This window comes from Meles meles, chromosome 1 (assembly GCF_922984935.1).
Source record: "Meles meles chromosome 1, mMelMel3.1 paternal haplotype, whole genome shotgun sequence".
Lineage (NCBI taxonomy): Eukaryota > Metazoa > Chordata > Mammalia > Carnivora > Mustelidae > Meles > Meles meles.
This window is the reverse complement of record NC_060066.1, coordinates 100,358,817-100,380,915: the sequence shown is the minus strand read 5'-3', so window position 1 is coordinate 100,380,915 and position 22,099 is coordinate 100,358,817. Positions and strand designations below refer to the sequence as shown.

The window sequence follows — 22,099 nt, the reverse complement described above, 5'->3', positions numbered from 1 at the left end:
AAAGAATTCAAATATCAAACCATTAGTTTTAAGAATGAGTAACAGACGTGTGCATACAGAAAAATAAAACAGCATCTTTTAAAATAAACAATTTATCATAATTACCTAGTGATCTTTCTGAAAATATAGAAGTCATTTGATAGCCTAAAACAAGACAATCTGGTTTTGTTGCGTACACAATTAAAAACTTCAGTTAACTACTATACACGTTATCTAGCAACTAAAATCAAATACTACTTAAATTCCATTTAAGGAGCGGCTGACTAGTGATCATTTTCATATTCATTCACATGTATTTCCTGAGCATCCATTGGGAGATACAACAATAAGAAATGGTTTCTGCTTTCAGGCATTTTATAATTCAATTACTGTTAGGGCACTAAAAAACTAATTCAGAACAGAAGTTATCATCAAGAGGTAAAGCAACTGCACAAATAAGAGTAGACCTTACTACCTATGAAAACAGAAAAGGGGCTCTAGGGAAGGTCTGTGTATGAGCTAGCCTTTTACTTGAAAGACTTCAGAAGGCAGAAATAGCAAAGGGAAAAAACTCCAAGGGGAGATGCACAAGAAACCAAGAGTTTACATTCCTTCTGTTCCAGACTACAAAATACAAATACTTCTGTTCCAGAGGAATGTAAACGTAAGTCTGATTAAAACAAGAATTAAATCTGAGAGAGCACGGAGGCCAAATAATGGAGTTTTAAAAAGCAAACTGAGGAACAAGGATTTCATTCTAGAGTTGATCAGGAGACACTCCACAGAACCATGGTGGTCAAGAACACAGACTTGGAAGACATGCTTGGGATTCAAATTCCAACTCTTCTACCTACTAGCAATCCTGCAAGCCCATGAAGTCTCAATTTCTTCATCTGCAGAGTGAGAAAGTAGTGTCTACAACATAGAACTATTTTGAAGACCAAATGAGAACAAAGCCTTCAACACAAAGGCTGACATAAGAAACATTCAATAAGTGTTTTTTGTTCTGTTTGCTTCTGTCAGGCAGAGAAAATATGATCAGGGCTGTCTTTAGGACAAATAATTTGATAGCAGCATGCATGATGAATGGCAAAACCCAGAGATTAGGGATGTCTTATTAATGGTAGTTGAGGCAAGGGTATTATAAGTATTCTCTTGCTGGGAAAATGAAAAAGCAGCAGGAGAATGTGATTCCTAATGCAATAAAATGACAAAGAATTTCTGAGAAAGGGGGAGAGTGATGAATCGAAGACAACCTTTGATTTTAAGTATAGATGATTAAGAAAATGTTAAGATCATTAATATAAACAGGAAAATGAGGGAGGAATTAAACTGCAAAGAGTGTTTAATTCTGAATCTACAGATTCAAGATTATAAAATGTCAGTTACTTGAAGAGTTTATCATGGAGAACAACAAAAGGCAAGTCTGAAGCTTAGGAAACAATGAGGCTGGCGATGCAGAACTGGAGCTTTGGCAGGGAAGGGAATGAACAGTGGAAGCCCTGGGTGTGCACAGGACCAGAAAGGAGAAAATACAATTCTAAAAAGAAGTGAGGACTCAATCTAAAGTAATACTCGTATAAGTGAGAGGAGAAAATGAACAAACCCACAAGGTATAACTCTGAGGTGCCGGCCTATACAAACTACAGAGAAGACAAGGCCTTGACAGCACTTCATATTCCATAGCTCTTTAGATGCTCATAATAATTTAGATTATAAACAGACTTATGATTATGTGATTATTACAGGATTTTAAGAGCCTGCAAGTTACTGAAAAGTGTTAATTAATCTGACTCAACACTGAGCAGGACATAGCTAATGCAGTATAATTATAATTAGATATTTTTCCAGTATCTTAAAGCTCAAAGTATTAACTTTTAAGTCCTCATCTTCCTTGACATCCATCCACAGATTTGACTTTATTGATTACCACTATTTGAGGAAACTCTCCACCCTCTTCTTAAGACAGCCAATTCTCAGGTTTTCTCCTGTCTATCCTGGCTTCCCTTTCATCTTAACTAGTTTCTACTAGAAACAGAACCATCAGAAAGCAACAGTCCTCTATGCAATTCCACAGTAGTTGTTTTAAACAACTAGTTTTTAAAACCCAACTAGAGGGGCGCCTGGGTGGCTCAGTTGGTTAACCGACTGCCTTCAGCTCAAGTCATGATCCTGGACTCCCAGGATCAAGTCCCACATCAGGCGGGACCTGCTCCTTCTCCCGCTGACCTCTCTCCTCTTATGCTCGCTCTCTCTCATTCTCTATCTCTCAAAAATAAATAAATAAATAAAAATTTAAAAATTTAAAAATTTAAAAAATAAATTTAAAAAAATAAAAATAAAAACCAATTAGATTTTAAACTCTGGATCCTACCTAATGCTTCTTTTGTTATCATTAACAGGACCTACATAGTTTCTTGATTTTTGGCGACATATGAATGTCCCCAAAAAAGGCTTTCAGACTAAACTGCAAAATAAACTCTCTATTTCTATCCATCAGCAGTAAGATCTCTTACTAATTTTTGATAATATACACATGCAGTTTTGGATTCCTCACCCTTCAACAGATGAAAAGTAATACATCTTAACATACTCTAAAGACTTCTTTCCAGTGCTGAAACATTTTTGTATTCCACAACTATAAAACCTACCCACACTGAATATTAGATTGTCCAAGAGATAATCAAGAGCAAATATGCCATTTAGATATGAATACAAATACCACCCTTAACAACTACCAAGAAATAAAAGCTCAAATATTTTCCTATCTGTAGGTTTCTTCTCAAATACATATTTACAACTTATCATACTTTATTAACTTCAGCATTGCCGTTTTCTTTAAAATACACAGCTGCAGGCACCTTAGTGGCTCAGTTGGTTAAGCAACTGACTTTGGCTCAGGTCATGATCCTGGAGTCCTGGGATCAAGTCCCGAATCGGCTCCCTGATCAGCAGGGAGTCTGCTTCTCTCCCTCTGACCCTCTCCCCTCTCATGCTCTCTCTCTCACACTCACTCTCTCTAATAAAATCTTTAAAAATAATAATAATAATATACATAGCTGTCATATATGCTGGGAACCCAGAAGAGAATAATATACCATAATATTAGGAGCTATACTTCACTAAATTGTCATGATGTATTTTTAAGAGACTACAAAATACTAAAATGAAATAAGCACACTTTAATCTTTTTAGGGCCCTCTTTGTATTCTTTTCATTACATTAGTTTACTAAAGTGCAACTGGGTTCATAAAAATGTTAAATGAAATGAGATTACCCACCCAAGTTTGTAAGGAATAAAAATGCCTGTAAGAGCTACAATTTACTATAATATCCAAATTTACCCTGGCATCAAATAGAGTGACTAACACAACATCCCTTCTTCTTGGTTAACGGCACCATCTCAAGGAATATTTTAATAACACAGCACAGAAACCTCATCAAAAACAATACCATAGTTTCATACTATTTATCCTTTAGGCTATTTTTCAAAGCATGAATATATTCAGGTCTCTATTTTGCAAGGAACATCTCCCAAGGCAAAAAAGAGGGAAAAACTCTAAGATCACAATTTTATAAGGTAGTTTTCATTAACGAAAGGCAGCCTGGCAGAGCAGAAAACACGGGTTCTTGGCTTAAGCCTGACTCAAATGCAGTCACTACCACTAAAAAGGTGATGAGATCTTGAGCAACTAAATTAATCTGTCAGAGCCTCTGTTTATTCATCCTTAGATTGGGGAGAATGTCACCATGTTGTTAGAGATAAATAAGAAAAATATTATCAGCAACTGTAACTTAAATGCCATAGATACTGTGGTTCCTTTTAAACACAGCTTCCCAAATAATTACACAACTGGATGGAAGATTTCAGGCTACATATTTATGCTTAGAACCAGACTTCTTTGTGATTACCTTACTCTATTCTATGTTTTCCTTGGAAGTTGGCAAGAAGACGCACACACAGTACATTTTTAATAAATACATGCCACTGATTAGATCAACAAAGCCTCCAGCTCTTCTGCACACAAAAATACAAAATGTAATAGGGATTTCCTAGCTTTCTGTCTTATTTAATAGTAAGCAGTGTAATATCATCCTTTCACTTACAGCTTACTCCCTATGGTCTACTATCAAAATATTTAGTTCCTGACTATTTTGAGTTTTGTTTTGTTTTTTTAACCTGTCTAAAACACAAACTTCTAGGCCGCTGGTTTTCTATCTTCAGACATGAGCAAGTTGTTTAAGGAACTGAATGTTTTCAACTGACCATACAGAATTCAAAATTACCTTGAAAAATGCACTTACCAAAAACAAAAAATAAACTATTTTAGTAACCTGCTTTATGAAATGATCCAAACCTTGTAAGTTACCATAAACTCCGTGTAAAGGTAATTCTTAACTTGCCTTAGACAACCTGAAAGTTTTGCCACATTATGTTTCAAAATAATAACCTGTAGCCCTTTTTAAAAGCTTATATAATAGAAGATTACAGAAAAACTGGAAACAATGTTCAGCAGTAAAATACACACACACACACATACATACATACACACACACACACACACACACACACACACACACACACAGCTTAAGTGGTAGCTTTTAAAAAGAATGAGGTATGTAATAAAATCGAAGAGTATCTCTGAGTATCCCTTGGCCAAAAAAAGTATATACTATATATGATCCCAATTTTGTTTTTAAAACATACTTACACGAACAGAAAAATCCTGAATGGCTAATAAATACCACACTTGAAGACTAGTTACCTTGGGTAATTAAAAGAGGAAAAATAGGGGGTGGGGGTGGATGCGTGGGGAGCAGACGTCTTCATTGTTTAGCTGCTTAATTTTTTTCTTAAAGAGCACGTAGTACTTTTGTACTTAAAAAAAAATGACTGGGGAAAAAATAACCACTGGTAGAACTATACTTTCTCCTCCGTACCCAAATTCTTCTGTGTAATTTTAAAAACAAAGTTATGATTTCTTAGTTTTAAAAAAAGAAGACATACAAAAACACAGTCATGGAAGTTAAAAATGAAAAATCTTGGATTTGCAAAATTACTCCCCCTGGTTCCACTCTTGGGTCCTCTCTACGCCAATGTCTGAAATACCCTAAGGAAGGGTACCACACTTAAACAGTAGTTAACGCTCAAACAAAAAAAACAGAAAGTAAGAAAATGTTAGCGCCTGCTCTAGCCTCGTAAATCCCTTCCCAGCCTCAACCCCCAAGGCTTCCCCAAGCCTACGTAGGCTGGATTCTCTTCCTTCAAAATCAAAACAACAACAGAAAGTCACGGGGTGGAACTGAAAAGGCCCGAAGGGGCCCGTGGGTGTCTTCGGACCGCAGCTTCTGCGAGTCCCGGTTCCCGCAGCTTCTGCGAGTCCCGGTTCCCGATCCCAGGTCAGAGACCTAGGACCGTCCGCCCCGACCTCCCAAACCCTTCGACCCCTGCAGACTCCCTCGACCGCCCCGGACTCCCAGCCCCTTCGACCCTACCGAACCCAGCCCCCAACCTTCCGGCCCCCTAGGAAACCCTCAGCTTCTCCCGACTCCCCAGCTCCCTAACTCCCCGACCACCCCCCTCACCTGACCCCAGCACGCGGGATACGCCGACCCACACGACCCCGAGTCCACAGGCACCAGCGTTACCTGCGGCGAGGCTGTCCGTCTGGCCCGCCGCAGCGACGCGCAGGGTCAGGCACTAGGACTCGGCGGGCTCCACAGCAGCCCGCCTCCCCCACCACCACAACAACGCCGCCGCAGCAGCCCGGAGGAGGGGCGGGGCCGGGATCCGCGGCTGGGGAAGCCCGACAGTCGCTGCCTCGGGAGTTGTCGGGAACCTGAGCATGCGCAGAGAACACCGGGCGTAAGGACCGCTCTGGGAGGACGCCGAAGTCAACAAGGCTAGGGGGACGCCCCCATCCGGCTCCGCCCCCACATGGATCGCTCCGCCCCCACTCCCAAACAACGCGAGGTCTAGAGGAGACTTGGGGACCGACCCTGTTGGGAGAGATCGCGCGAGAACAGGGCCTCAACCTCCCCGCCTCCTTCCCCGCGTCCTCAGGCTCAGGGACAGAAGAGCTGCTGAGAGGTGGTCACCGTGGCGGAGTGCACTTGAGATTGGAGGGCTCGCTGTGAGGAGGCTGTTCTATTTCGCGGTGATTCGGAACAGGGCATCTAGGTGTCGGAGCATCTTCGAGGGTGCTTCCCCGCGGGGTAACTATACAGAGACTTGTGGAAAGTGCTCACCGATTTATATGAAGAGCCAACGATTTTTCACAAGATTGTGCCACTGTAAAGTGTCCGTTTAGTATCTAGAAGTTTCCCACCTCCCGGGTTAGCGCTTTCGCCGTCTGGGCCTCGCGTTTCCCAGTGTTCTTGGCCTGGCTTGGGAGTTGATCCTGTTCCCATGACTAACACGCGTTCAGTACTCAACAATTTGAGAACCTAGAACCGGTGAGAATATATGCCAAGCAAGTTTTTCGTGGCTTGCCTGAACATCCCACAGCCCATTACTAGAAAGAAAGGGTTTTGAGGGAGAAGGATTAGCAAATTGAGAAAGGGAAAGGAGAGCAAGGTCTGGAGAGCTGAGAAAATGTTGCCCCATGAACCTAGGCAGTAAAAAAGCTGGTTCAGTTTCTCAGTGGGTTTACTATGCCTAAAATGCAGTATGTCTTCCAAGTATGATAATTTTTGTGCTGGTGTTCTGCTTTCTTAACTCACATCTTTGAGTGTATGTGCCATTCCAACCCACTAGTAGGTTTGCATTGTTCGAATTCTATGCGGTTTTGATTTTCAGACGTATTAGTGGTTGTAGGCCCCCTACCTTTAAAGGTAACCAACGGTAAATTAGAATTAAAACATTTTTGATGCCCAGGATGCTATTTCCCACCGTAGCTGATTGTGTGCAAAAGTGATTAAAATAACATATTCATAAAAGACGACCATGCAGTCAAGATTAAAGGTGACATTAGGAAGTAAGAATTTTTCAAACAAGAGAAAAGTTACTACTAAGGCGGTCTGCCAGCAATCCAACAACCTTGTGTTATTTTAATGAACTTTGTTTTATTTAATAGGAATTCAAATACAATGGACATTTTGCTCCTAACTGCAAAATCTCTATTCACTTGCCTTCTGGATTAGAGAGAGCCCTTTGGTCACAGATTTTTTTGGCCCTTGGCCTGGTTCCAGGGCTCTCCTTTAACTGTGGTGGGATCATATAACAGTTTTACAGGATTAGCTTTCTGCTATTCCAAGCAGGAATTTTAGCACATGAAAATACCTTACCACAAGCAAATTAAGTAGGAATGATTAAGGAAATTATGATTGGAATGATTAGGAAAATAGTTAAAATCTTTAGACAACTGCTACGGCCTTTCCCCCATTTTGTCTCCTTCACATATTTATTTTTCTCCATTCTGTTACAGGAATTTTTCAGAGTCCAGACCTTTTTTCTCTTCTTCCTTTACTACATTTAAGTTGATCACAGGTTATTTTTAATAAGACTACAAGTAAGTACTTTGTTAATAAACAGGAGTAAGCGCTATTCTTGTGGGCAAGTAGTTGAACAGCAGTAAGCCATCATTATAACTTTCTGTGGTACACACATCTCCTGGTGTCACCCCTCTCCACCATTAAAACCATTTCTGATTATTCCTCTATTTAGCACTTTTCATATATAATTTACTTCTGGTGAGTGTGTGTCTTACTACTAATATATAATCCACAAAGTCTGGGCACATGCCCACCATGTTCACTATTGCTGGAAAGCCTAGTACAAAATCTGCCTCAGTGTTGGTACTCTGCATTTGTTTAACAGGGAATTTAAATTTTAAGTTATTTCATCATGTAGAATTACTTAGAGATTTATTTAGCCTGGAATTAATTTAGATAATCCAAAAACAATTATTCTGGAGGTCTTGGTCTGTTGTTGCAGCAAGTCTGGTCCTTGTAACAGAAAAGTTAACACTTGGTATAGTAACTTAATTCTCCATACCACTTTGTTTCAATTTTAATGTAAAGCGAAAAAATACAAAGCAGATACTTGTGAATACAGAATACTGGGTAGGCAGGAGCCTTGTATTGTCAGAAATGCTTTGTTACTTGAATTCGTAAGACATTCAACAGATGCTTATTAAATTATATCAAATTCAGCGTACAAACTATTGTCAACATTGTAGGACTTCTCATTTCTTTCTCACAGGCATGGCAGAATTGCTGCATGTTTCTTAAGCCTCAGAATTTGAGGTCTCCCTGTGTTGCCCACATGAAGGAATCATCTAGTTATTTGCAACCACCTGTGTTGCGTAATAGGCCTTGGTTTTGGTTTAGAGTGCCAAGTCTGGCCTCTGAGGCCTGAAAAAATTTCCTTATACCTTTCATTTGACCTGCAGTGTCTGGGGAAAACCCAGAACTAAATCCTACTAAATATGGAACTGTTTTGTTCTACAATTTTATTTCCTTGTACTATTTTCAGTACAGTTACAAGTCCATCACCTCCTGCCCCCCCCAAAAAAAAACAATAAAAACAAATACTTGCTCTCTAAACAGATTTAGTTTCACAGTGCTTCTTTTTTTCTGTTTGAGAAACAAAACATAGTAACATTTCCTTACTGATTTTAAGAAACGTAAATGTAGTTTGTGGGAAGAGGATAATGTTTTCTAAAGTAGAACTAGAATTTGAAAATGGAGGAGGAAGCTTAAGACCCTACATTCCAGAAAAGTAATATCTATGTAGTTTACAAATTGAGGAAATAGAAAAGTCTTCGAGCTGACAGATGAAAGGGAATCTTCTAACTTCCAACTTTTTTCTATTGCCACTTACACTTTTTACTTAATTACAAGATCTCTCCCTGATACTGTATTCTACATTTGTGGAATTCCACTTATGATTACTTCACATAGTGAGCAACACTGTAGTCAAATTTAAGGATGAAGAACTCTATGACAGCATTAAAGTAGCTATTGTCTAGAGAAAAGTGAAGAAGACTTTGTTTAAACCAGTGGTTCTCAAAATGTGGTCTGGGATCAGAGGCATAAAATCATAAGGAAACTTACTAGAGGTGCAAATTCATGAGGCCCTACCCCAATTTAACAAATCTTCAGGGCAATTTTGATAAATGCTAAAATTTGAGAACCATTAGTTCTAAGCACAAAATGTACATTCTCAGTACATTTTTTTCTAAAATACATATAACTCTTAGATACAAAATTGGGTTGAAAAATAGACTTCTTTTGGTGAAAATACTCCATTCTTGGTATTTCCAATATCTGTATTATCCCCTCCTAAGGCAAATTTACTCTTTGCTCAAGGACCCACCCCAGCAGTTTTTCCTTTATGAGCTTTTCTCAAAACAAGCAAAATAGGATGTTTTGTTGCTGTTATCCTTCACATGTAAAGATGGTATTTGTGATTGTGAATGTGACTGAAAAGACAACCCAAGAGATCCTTTCCATACTAGAAAGTTGCCCAGAATTGTGCACTCCTGCTCCTTTAGTGGGCCTTAATATTTAGTAACTGTTTATTTTCTTTACTTTCCCCTCGGGAAGTAACTAACCAAAATGCCAAATTGATCAGTAGACCAATGTTTTCCCAGTCCTTCCAAACTATTCTATATTTTCTGAAATGTCCAAGTGTGTTTTTAAAAGCTGTGATAAAGCTTATATAAACTTACAATGGAATCTTTTAAAAAAAGAAAAGAAGAAGGAACAAACGAACGGACCTGGAACATCAAAGAATACAACTCTTATGAGATCAAACAAAAGTGTAAATACACATGTTTTGTGTCCAACCACCTCCCTCCACCAAAAATATTCAAAGCAAAATACTGAAAAGCAGAAAAGTTGCTTTTAGTACACTAAACATTAAAATACTGAAAATAAAACTGCTTTCCCAAAATGAAATAATTATTTAGAAATAGTAACATAAGTACCTTTTTTTTTAAATTTATTTAAACTTAAAAGCAATTCACCCATTTCTCTCGCCCTCCACCATCACCAATATATTCTCTACATCTCTGAGCTTGTTTTAATTTATTATTTATGTTTTTTTAGATTCCACATACAAGAACTCATAGGGTATTTGTCTTTCTCTGTCTTACTTATTTCACATAGCGTAATACTGTAAGGTCCATCCATGTTGTCACAAATGGCAGGATTTACTTTTTTATGGCTGAATAATATTCCATTGTATACATATACCATTGTTAATTTTTCCATTCACCCATCAGTGGACACTTAGGTAGTTTCCCTATCTTGGCTATTGTATGTATTGCTACAGTGAACATGGGGGTGCATTTATCGTTTCAAGTTAGTGTTCTCGCTTTCTTTGAATACGTACCCAGAAGTAGAACTGCTGCATCTTATGTACTTCTATTTTTAATTTTTTTAGGAATCTCCATACTGTTTTCCATAGTGGCTTCACAAATTACATTCCCGTCAATACTGCAGAGTGTTCCCTTTCCCTTTTCTTCACAACCTCACCAATACTTACTGTTTCTAGTCTTTTTTATAGTAGCCAACCTAACAGGTCTGAGATGATATTGTGATTTTGATTTGCATTTCCCTGGGAGTGATGTAGAACATATTTTCATGTATCTTTTGGCTATCTTTATGTCTTTGGAAAAATGTCTATTCAAATATTTTGTCAATTTTTAAATTGGATTGTTTAGGGTTTTTTCAGTATTGTATTAATTTTAAAATATATTTTGGATATTAACCATTTATCGGATACATAATTTGCAGATACTATCTTTCATTCATTATGTTGCCTTTTCATTTTGCTGATGGTTTCCTTTGTTTTGCAGAAACTTTCTAATTTGATATAGTCCCACTAGTTTATTTTATCTTTTGTTGCTTGTGCTTTTGATCTCAGTTCCAGCTATCACTCCTAAGACAAGTTTACCACCTGTTTTTCTTTCTAGAGGTTTTATGGTTTCAGGTCTTAGGTTCAAGTTTTTAATTCATTTCGGTTTATTTTTGTGTATGATGGGAAATGATGATCCAGTTTTATCTTCTGTGTGTGGCTGTCCAATTTTGCCAACACCATTTATTGAAGATACTATCCTTTCCCCATTGTATATTCTTTCTCTTTTTTTTTTCTTTCTTTCTCTCTTTTTTTTTTTTTTTGACATAAATTAGTTTACCATGTATGGGTAAGATTATTTCTGGGCTTTCTATTCTGTTCTATTGATCTTCAGTTTTTATGCTAATACTGTACTATTTTAATCACTATAGCTTTATAATACAGTTTGAAGTCTGAGAGTGTGATGCCTCCAGTTTTGTTCTTTACCAAATTTGCCTTGGCTATTTAGGATCTTTTATGGTTCTACACAAATTTTAGGATTGTTCTATTTCTTTGAAAAAATGCTGTTGGAATTTTGATAGAGATTGCATTGAATTCGTATATTGCTTTGGGTAATATGGGCATTTTAACAATATTCTTTGAATCCATGAGTATGGAATATCTTTCCATATATTTGTGTCTTTTTCAATGCCATATAGTTTTCAATATACAGATCTTTTGCCTCCTTGATTAAATTTATTCCTAGGTATTTTATTCTTGATGCAATTATAAACAGATTTTTTTCCTAATTTCCCTTTTTATTGGTTCATTATCAGAATAGGTCATTAACAGAATTTGTTGTTACACACTTTGTATCTTGCAACTTGACTGAATTAATTTATTCTAATTTATTCTAATATTTTTGATTGAGTTCTTAAAATTTCCTGTAAATAATGTGTCATTTACAAATAGTGACAGCTTTTCCTCTTCCTTTCCATTTTGAACGCCTTTTGTTTCTTTTTCTTGTCTAATAACTCTGGCTAGGACTTCCAATACTGTGCTGAGTAAAGCAACAAAAGTAAGCATCCCTATTTTGTTCCTGAACTTAGAGGAAGAACTCTCAACTTTACATTATTTTTTTTAAGATTGTATTTATTCACTTGACAAAGAGAGATCACTAGTACACAGAGAAGCAGGCAGAGAGAGAGGGAAGCAGGCTCCCCACTGATCAGGGGGCCCAACATGGGGCTCGATCCCAGGACTGTGGGATCATGACCCAAGCTGAAAGCAGAGGCTTTAACCCACTGAGCCACCCAGGCGCCCCTCAACTTTACATTATTGAGTATGGTATTACTTGTGGGCTTGTCATAAGTGGTGTTTATTATGTTCAGTAACATTCCCTTATACCTGCTTTGTGGAGAGTCTTTATCATAAGTGGACATTGAATTTTGTCAGATGCTTTTTCTGTATCTATTCAGATGATCATGTGATTTTTTTTTTATCCTTCATTATGTTAATGTGGTATATCCCAATGACTGATTTTTGGATGTTTAACCATCCTTGCATCCCTGGAATACATCCACTTGATCATGGTATATGATTCTTTTAATATATTGTTGGATTCAATTGCTAGTATTTTGTAGAAGATTTTATATCTGTGTTCATGAGGGATATTGACCTATAATTTTCTCTTGTGGTGGTATCCTTGTCTGGTTTTGGTATCAGGGTAATGCTGGCCTTGTAAAATGAGTTTGGTAGAGTTCCTACTCAACTGTTTTCTGGAAGAGTTTGAGAAGGTTCGGTATTCTTTCTTGAAGGTTTGGTAGAATTCACCAATAAAGCTTTTGTTTTGGGGGAGATTTTTGATTACTGATACAATCTCCTTTCTAGTAATTGAACTGTTCAGATTTTCTATTTCATCATGATTCAGTCTTGCTGGGTATATGTTTCTAGAAATGTATCCATTTCTTCTAGGTTGTTCAGATTGTGAGCATATAGTTATTTATTATAGTCTCTAATGATACTTTGTGTACCTGTGTTATCAGTTGTAACATCTCTTTCATTTCTGATTGTATTTTATTTGAGTCCTTTCTCTTTTTTCCTTGGTGAACTTAGCTAAAGGTTTGTCAATTTTGTTTTCCTTTACAGAGAACCAGCTCTTAGTTTCATTGATCTTTTCTATTATTTTAGTCTTTATTCATTTATTTTTGCTCTTTATCATTTCCTTACTTCTTACTAATTTGTGGCTTCTTTTGTTCTTTTGTCGTTGTTCCTTCATTTAGGTTATTTGAGGCTTTTAAGTTTTTTGAGGTAGGCATTTATTTCTATAAACTCCTTTCTAGAACTGCTTTTGCTGTATTCTATAAATTTTGATCAGTTACATTTCCATTTTCATTTTTTCAAGGTATTTTTTTATTTATTCTTTGACCCATTGGTTGTTTGGTAACAGGTTGTTTTAATCTGCACATTATTTGTGAATTTTCCTGTTTTCTTTAGGTAATTAATTTCTAGTATCATATTATTGTGGTTAGAAAAAGTATTTGATATTATTTCAATCCTCTTAAACTTACTAAGTCTTGTTTTGTGGCCTAACATATGATCTTAGAAAATGTTCCATGTGTACTTGAGAACAATGTGTGTTTTGTTGCTTTTGGATGGGACAAAAGAACTTTTATTGCTTCATCTTAAACAATTGAAATAATTGTATATTGAGTATATAGTTATCTTTGCCTGTTTTTTCTCTTGCCCTGGAATTTGTCTTCTATGCACATATCAGATTTTGCCTCTCTCTGTAATAGCTTAAAAATACAAATTAAAACATTTCTTTATGATGAAATGTACATTGTTTCTTAAAAACAAGCTGTTCTAGAACTCAAATATGAATGAATATGTGGTTTTCTTTTTCATTATAATAACAGTTTAAGGAGGGGATTGCCCTAATTTGCTAACTATATGTTGTAAGTATATGTTAAGCTACTAACATTATAGATACAATGAGGATGTTATTTTATTGACAAACAGCATTTAGGATACTCTATATCCATGAAAACTTTTCGACCTCTTCTTCCAGGTTTTTATTATCTCTTTTCTCAGGGCTATCCAGCACTAATAAACAGAAAAAAATAGATTATTCAATTTTCAGATATCATTAATATTTAAGAAAAGAGAAATATAACTCATTGGATCTGGATTCAGATCCATTTTTAGTTTCTGTTTTCTTAAATATACCAAGGCTTATCCCAGAGAACTGCATATAAACAAGTTCTATTAGAAACTTAAAGAGTAATAGCATATAACTTTCAAATTTTAAAGTCAGTCTTTTACTGAGGAATTGGAGAGAAATAGTGGAAGCATATTCATTTCTGTATTACCTATTCCTTGGTACCATGAGATTTATAATCTGTAAATAAAGTACTACATTTCTCCTCTAAGAAGGAGGAAACATGGTAAGGAGGTGGGAAGAAAAGGAAAGAAGGGAGCAAGGAGAAAAGAGAAAGAAAATTAAAAACTATTAATACCTCCCATTCTCTTTTTTTTTTAAAAAAAAAAGATTACTTATCTGTTTGAGAAAGCAAGCAAGCAAGAGAGAGCAAAAGAAGGAGGGAGAGGTAAAGGGGGAAGGAAAAGCAGGCACCTCACTGAGCAGGGAGCCAGATGTGGGACTCTATTCCAGGACCCTAGGATCATGACCTGAGCCAAAGGCAGAGCTTAACCGACTGAGCCATGCAGGTGCCTGCTCCCATTCTCTATTTAGTGAAGTTCCTAATAGGCCAAATTAGTTGATCTTCTTATCCTTTTGTATTGCCTTTTCCATATTACTTTGTTTTAAACTTCTTTTATATCTGTGTTCATATTTAATTTGTTGACAGACCTTTTCCAGATAGGTTGTGAGGTTAATAGAGGCCCAGGGCCTAGCACAATGCCCTGCTCATGATCAGTGCTTCACCAAAAAAAAGAAAAAAAAAAAAAAGTATTGAGTGGAATTTCCATAATATATAAACTTCGGGGGGAGGGAAGACAAACTTACTCATTCAATAAGTACTTAGAATGTAAGATATACTGGGCATCTGAGATATAGCAGATACTATGTCAGCAAAGTCCCATGTGTTCTTGAATACATATTTTAACGCAGCTGTACATAAAACAAGGTGAAATTATGGAATACTAATATAAAAATTTTTAGAACTGAATAATATTTAGCAGCCATTTGGTGAGCTCCTCATGTTTTGCTGATGGATTGAGTATTAACTAACTTGGCAGTTATACTAGATTTAACAGTAATAGGATATTGGAAAATTTTCTAATAAGAGGAAGTACAGAATTAACAACACAAATAATTTTCTTTCAGGAATATTTCTAATTTATTGTGTCGAGTAAATAGGGACTTTAACTTTAAAACTATTATGATTTTTAAAACTACATAGTTGCAGCACCTGGATGGCCCAGTTGGTTGGGTGGCCGCCTTTGTCTCAGCTCATGATCCTGGAGTCCCAGGATGGGTCCCACTTCAGGCTCCCTACTCAGTGGGGAGTCTGCTACTCTCTGCTCTCTCACTCTCGTTCTCTCTCTCAGAGAATTAAAATCTTCCAAAAAATAAATAAATAAACCATATAGATGCTTTCCCTTCCTTAAAAATTCTGCTTATAAACTAAATGCATCAAAACTGTAGATTAAAATATTTTTAATTGATATTTAAATTTTCAATTTTTGAAGAATCTGGTTAAAAAATCAAAAATATTCTGGGAAGCTATAATAGGTGCTGAAGCTATATAACAATATGTGACATAATTGCTTTCTTAATAAACTTGTACTGAAATAAAATAAGAAAATGACCCATGACATAATAAAAAGGGTACAAATAAGATGCTATTGCCTCATAGAAGTGCTCCATGGCAGAAGCCTAATTTGAAGCAAGATCTAAAATTTAGGTAGAAGTTTTGCATTACAAAGATGAAAGCAGTCATTTTTAGAACAGGAAATAGCATAAAGAGTAACACTGAGGGGTACCTGTGTGGCTTAGTCATTAAGCATCTGCCTTCAGCTAAGGTCATGATCCCAGAGTCCTGGGATCGAGCCCCCACAACAGGTTCCCTGCTGGAGGGAAGTCTGCTTCTTCCTCTCCCTTAGCCCCTCCCCCTGCTCGTTCTCTCTCTCAAAAATAAATAAAATCTTAAAAAAAGAAGTATAACATTGAAATAGAAAATTTGTGGTGCATTTTCAAATAGTGGAGATAAAACTCATTTAGCTGCAATATAAAGTGCAACAGGGTAATAGGAGCCAAGTGCAGAAAGTAGATTAATATTTTGGTAGATTTTGGTAGTCATTAGATTTTATGCATCAGGCAGTGGGGAGCCATATTCATTTTTATTTATGTGTAATTGATTCTAGTGCCTTAGAGCTAAAAAATCTTACATAGCTGTTGTTATTAGGTCAAACTGTTTGAGTTTGCCTTAGTGATTCATAGTATATATGAAATTACTGTGTGTGTGTGCGTGTGTGTGTAAGCTATGGCATTAGAATTCTGAAATGAAGATGATAAATTACTTGGCCAGAAGCCTGACTGACTTGATCAGATACTGAACCACAGTAATGAGTCCAAGCACTGAAGTGATAACTAGTATTTATAGATTCTTTCTGCTCTAAATAGGTTGATAATGTTGAACACAGTAATTATGAGGAATTGGCTGGAACCAATTGGTCTTCAAATAGAGTATTTTTAAAAATTCCACTAAATGGAATAGTTTGCTAAAAATAGTATTAAAAATAGGGGTTGTGGCAACAAATCTATTATTAGGATAGAACAAAATCTTTTAGATGAAAAATCCTAAAGCTATCCCTAGTTCTAAACTATCAACACCGTTCCTTTTAGATGCTGAATAAATGCTGGATAAATCAGAATATGATTTAAATTCAGTGTCCTTTCAAGGAGACACTTAAAGAGTCTGGTTGACACCAAACATTCTGGAAAAGCATTCAGTGTTGCCCAATTGGAAGGTCATGGCTAAGTGATAAAGGCAATCCAAAAAGCACAAATGGTTGGATCCCACTGCTTCCACTGCTTCTGCTGCCAGTACTGGCTATAAATCAGTGTGTAACATGAGCAGAGTGTGTCACAGTTTCAGAAACAGTTCCCTCAAGCTGCCTGAGGCTGTGTGGGTATATCCCTTTATAGTCTCATCCATACCTTGCCCAGCCTTTTCTCTACTTCTCTACAGTGTGTCCTATTCAATCCAGCACTCAGCTAGAAGAACCATGTTGGAAAGATCATATGATATGATAAAGGAATTCATACCAAGATGCTTCATATATAAAATCAGCTTGATTTCTCTCCAGGAATCTTTTTATTTAGAGAACTCTTAAAATGTAAAATTATTACAAAGCAATTAAATAATGATACTCTACCAATGATTTCTGGCCTCGGTGGTAAGCTACTGCTAGATTGTTATAGTCAGGAGGACTTCTGTTTTCTTAGCTTCCTTCAGTTTCTAATTAAAAGACTGCAAGATGAAATATATCTCTGAACTAATTGTTCATATTTTTGTTTTATAATTTTTCCTTTTTTCTTAATCTGTTTTAGCAGGTAGCCAAGTTGTGTGATTCTTTGTTTTGTTGAAGAGGTAAAGTTATTGGCAAGGCAGAAACCAGACTTGCTTACACAAAAATAACCCTCCTAGCCCTCCCCAGAAGGGGAATGAAAGAGATGACCCCAGATTTAAGAAACAGCAAAACAAAATAAAAACCTGTTTACCGAGCAGTTCTCCAAGCAGGAGGCAAAGAAAGAGATGAGAAAGTAGAAGAAAGAGCAGAGAAAGTAGATGCACAGTATATACAGAGAGGCTGGATTTTCAGACTTGGAGTTTCCAGTTTTACCACATTTTTCTCATACCCCAAAGGTAGAAAGGAATCAGAACCTCCAGAACTGAAAGGTCCACACCAGGTGGGACAATGGGCATTTCAGCAGTAACCACTATGAACTGATGGCTCATGAGCACCAAAGACTCAATGATTTGACCATCAATAAGACCCCAGAATCCTAGAGATAGGAGACCTGAAAACATTTCTTATTAGAAATTTATTTCTAATAAGAAATTTCTTATTAAAAATTTCTTATTAGTTCCATAGATCCTGACCACAAACTCAAAATTAATTTGACTAGAAAAAAGTTTGACTATTTTTTTATGGTCTAAAACTTGGACAGTCTGTTGTTGTAACTATGTTCCCACATGCCACAGGAGAATATTCTTGGAGATCTCTGGCAGTCAGTTTTCAGTACCTTTGCTTTTACTTACTACGTGTTTAAGGTGACCATACATCCACATTGCTCAAGACAGGACCAGTCTATGACTGTTGTCCTGTTCTAATTATTAATAATGTATTCTTTTACTCTCAGAGGTATCCAGGTTTGAATGATAAATTATATGGCTTTATGATATATAACTGATTCAACTGTATCGGTCTCAATAGGCCAGATTATGCTGTTCTAACCAATAACACAAAATTGCATTGGCATAGCACAACAAAAGTTTATCAGGTGATATTTTAGGCAGCTGTCCTCCATGGATAGGGTCAGTATTCCAGACACCACCATATTAACAAGTGCTTTCCACACTTATTACAATAAAACAGAGAGCTCTTGGAGTGTCTTATGCCAGCAAATAAGTAGTCCAGCCTGAACATGACACACATCATTTCTGCCCAGAACTCATTGGCCAGAACTTTTCACAGGGCTCAATCTACTGTAAGGGGGTAGGTAATTTTCCCATTTCCCCAAAGAAAACACCAAAATATGAGGATGAAAGTCTCACTGTTAGATACTCAAACAAAAAGCCAAGTGCCAAGGGGCATGTTTATTATTTGTATTATGAAGCTAAAAAGTATACTCTCACATGGACTGGTAACTTCCTTTGCCACTACCTTCATGCTTAGTCATAATCTTAATAACATGACTCTCTGAGGGTCCTAGTCCCAGTTCTTAAAGATAAGAGAGTTTAAGGTTTTGCTTGTCACTAAACAAGAAAATCAACAGTAGATAAGAAAACAGTATCCCAATATGAAGATCCTTAGTCTGATAGCAGTAGCAATAAAAAATGAAAGTCATAAAACAGAAATACACACTGTATGAATTTATTTGTATTGCATAGCTCCCTAACTTAGTGTGGAATAAAAATGATAAGCTAATTCATATACATAAACTAATGATCTACTGGTATATTTGTTGTGAAAATTAACCATTTATTGTGAATATTGAGAGAAATGTTATGCTTCAGTAGAAAATTATAGCATACCCTTTTGCATTACTGGATTCTAGTCCTGTTTATTATCTTTGAGATTATTTTGAAATAATTGCAGAGTCCCAGGAAATTACAAAGTAGTGCAGAGAGTTCCCATGTACCTTTTACTTGGTTTAATATCTTATATATTTATAATATCAAAACCAGGAACTTGACATTGTACAATATGCGTGTGTGATTCTTCTGCTTGATCATGTCTGCTATTGAAGCTCTTTATTGCATTTTTCATTTCATTGACTCTATCACCCCCAGAATTTCTGTTAGGTTCTTTTTTATGATTTCTATCTCTTTTTTAGACTTCTTGTTTTGTTTGTATACTATTTTCATGATTTCATTGTTTATCAGTGTTCTTTTGGAATGGCTTATGCCAGCAAATAAGTGGTCTCTTGTAGCTCACTGAGCAACTTTAAAGCAATTATTTTGCATTCTTTGTCAGGAAATTTGTAGATCTCCATTTCTTTGGAGGTGTTTACTAGAAATACATTGTTTTTTCAATGGTGTCATGTTTCTTTGATGTGTGTATGTGTGTGTGTGTGTGTGCACACGTGCATGTAGCCTTGTTGTTGTCTACATTTGAAAGAACAGTCAATGACCAGGGCGCTTGGGTAGCTCAATTGGTTAAGCTTCTGCCTTCAGCTTAGGTCATGATCCAGGCCCTCATGGCTGGCTCCCTACTCAGCGGGGAGCCTGCTAGTCTCCCTCACCTCCCTGCTTCTCCCTCAACCCCCTGTTTGTGCTCTCTCTCTCTCAAATAGATAAATAAAATCTTTTTTAAAGGGGGGGAAAAAAAAAAGAATAATCACCCCTTGCAGACCTTTTGTATTGACTCTGGTAGAGAAAGACCTTCACCAGTAGTAGGTACAAGACTGCCTGTGAGATAGGGTACACAGCAGTGACAGGTTCAGCATCAGTCTAGAGATGTGTGGGGATAACTAAAGGGGTTCTTTTTCTGGGGGACCTGTGATGATACTGTTTCAGGGGGAGTGCAGTGCACCAGACCTGGAGGTGTGTTAGGCAGTAACTCCAACCCTGGCAACAGGGTCTCCGGGCTGCCTCCAGCCCAGTGGGAGGAGTGGGTGCAGAGGCAGCTCCAGCTAGGGGAAGTGTGGTGCTCAGCAGCATGGTCTTGGGGCAGTTTCGTGGGGATCAGCAAAGACTATGGGAGTCCTTACTGGCAAAGGCAATGTGTGTCTGCTGCAGTGGTGAGGGCTGCTGGGGTCTTCTATCTCTCACCTCCCACCACAAGGGAAGTTACAACTGAAGGGATCCCTCTCCACACCAAACTGTACTGGGCTAGAGAATGAGGCTAACACAAGTAAAATCCTTCCTATACTTTTCTATGCAGCTATTCTTAGTTTTTATGCTCCAACAGGTGGCTGCAATTTCTTAATTGTACTCTGGAAGTTTCCCAAAGCTATTTTCTTCCATAGGTAGTTGTTCAGCCATTGTTTTTGTGGAGGGAGGCAATGGGGATGGGACCTCCTAATATACAATCTTGCTGACATTGCTTCTATATGTATAACTCTACGTAATTGTATTACATGTGTAGATTCCTGTTACCACCAGTGCAATCAAGTCATAAAACTATTCTACCATCACAAAGATCTCCCACCTTCTACCCCCTTTGTAATCACACCCACCCTTTCCAACCAGCCATAACTACTAACAACCACTAATCTCTTTTCCATGTCTGACTTTTTCATACAAAGAAAGTTACATAAATGGAATCACACAATATATTACATTTTATTTTTATTTTTTTTTTTAAAGATTTTATTTATTTATTTGACAGAGAGAAATCACAAGTAGGCAGAGAGGCAGGCAGAGAGAGTGAGAAGGAAGCAGGCTCCCCGCCAAGCAGAGAGCCCGATGCGGGACTCGATCCCAGGATCCCGAGATCACGACCCGAGCCGAAGGCAGCAGCTTAAACCACTGAGCCACCCAGGCGCCCTATATTACATTTTATGATTGACATTATTCACTCAAGATAATGTCTTTGATATTTACCCAAGTTGTTGCATATATAAGTAAGTACTTTTTCCTTCTTATTTCTGAGTAGTATAAATGTACTACAAATGAAACATTCACCTCCTAAGGGACACTTTGGTTGTTTCTAGTTTAGGACTATTACAAATAAAACTGCTGTGAACAATTGTGTACAGGTTTTTCTGCAAACATGAGCTTTCATTTCTTTGGGATAAATATACAGAAGTGCAGTTACTAGGTCATATGGTAAGTGTTTGCTTAGTGTTTTTTGTTTTGTTTGTTTTGTTTGTTTTGCTTATAAGAGTCTGCCGAACGGTTTTCCACAATGGTTGTACCATTTTACATTCTCACAAGCCATGTGCAAGGAAACTAAATTCTCTGCATCCTCACCAGTCTTCCATATTGTTGCTATTTTTTTTTATTTTAGCTGTTCTAATAATAGTGACCTTGAACATCTTTTTATGTGCTTACTTGCCATTAGTATCCTCTCTTTAGTGAAATGTCTCTTTATATCTTTTTCTCATTTTGAATTGAATTTTTTTCTGTTTTTAATGTCATGCTTGAGAGTTCTTAACATACTCTAAGTATGTGTCCTTTGTCAAAATTGTGGTTTGCAAATATTTTCCCCAGTCTTTCACTTGTCTTTTCATCCTTTAACAGGGTGCTTTGCAGAGCCAAAGTTCTCAATTTTAACAGTCCACTATATCAGTTTTGTCTATTGTAAATCAGTATTTTAGGATCATACCTAAGAACTGCTCATGGAACTCTGGGTACCAGAGTTTTTCTCTTATATTTGTCTTCTAAAAGTTTTATAGTTTTGTATTTCAAATCTATCATACATTTCAAGTTAATGTTTTATATTAGGTATGAATTATAGGCTGAGTTTTATTTTTTTCCTATAATATTCAATTTCACTAACACACCATTTATAAAAAGATTATCCTTTCCTCATTAGATTGCTTTTGCACTTTTGTAGAATAACAGTTGGTAGTATGTATATGGAACTATTTCTGGGTTTTATATCCTTTTTCATCGATTTATGAGTTGATCCCTCTGCTAA

At 36.9% G+C, this 22,099-nt stretch overlaps 1 protein-coding gene across 4 annotated transcripts in view; it reads right to left on the bottom strand.

Annotated features, from left to right (window-relative positions):
• PCMTD1 (protein-L-isoaspartate (D-aspartate) O-methyltransferase domain containing 1) overlaps positions 1–5,839 on the bottom strand; it is a 64,727-nt gene extending 58,888 nt beyond the window's left edge. For 3 of the 4 annotated variants that reach the window (XM_046005247.1, XM_046005285.1, XM_046005274.1), the window contains exon 1: positions 5,629–5,839. The gene's annotated coding sequence lies outside the window, so the exon portion shown is untranslated. Of the gene's footprint in view, positions 1–5,565 lie in introns of all 4 variants that reach the window. The other variant, XM_046005257.1, reaches the window with a different exon arrangement.
• Positions 5,840–22,099: the final 16,260 nt, after the last annotated feature.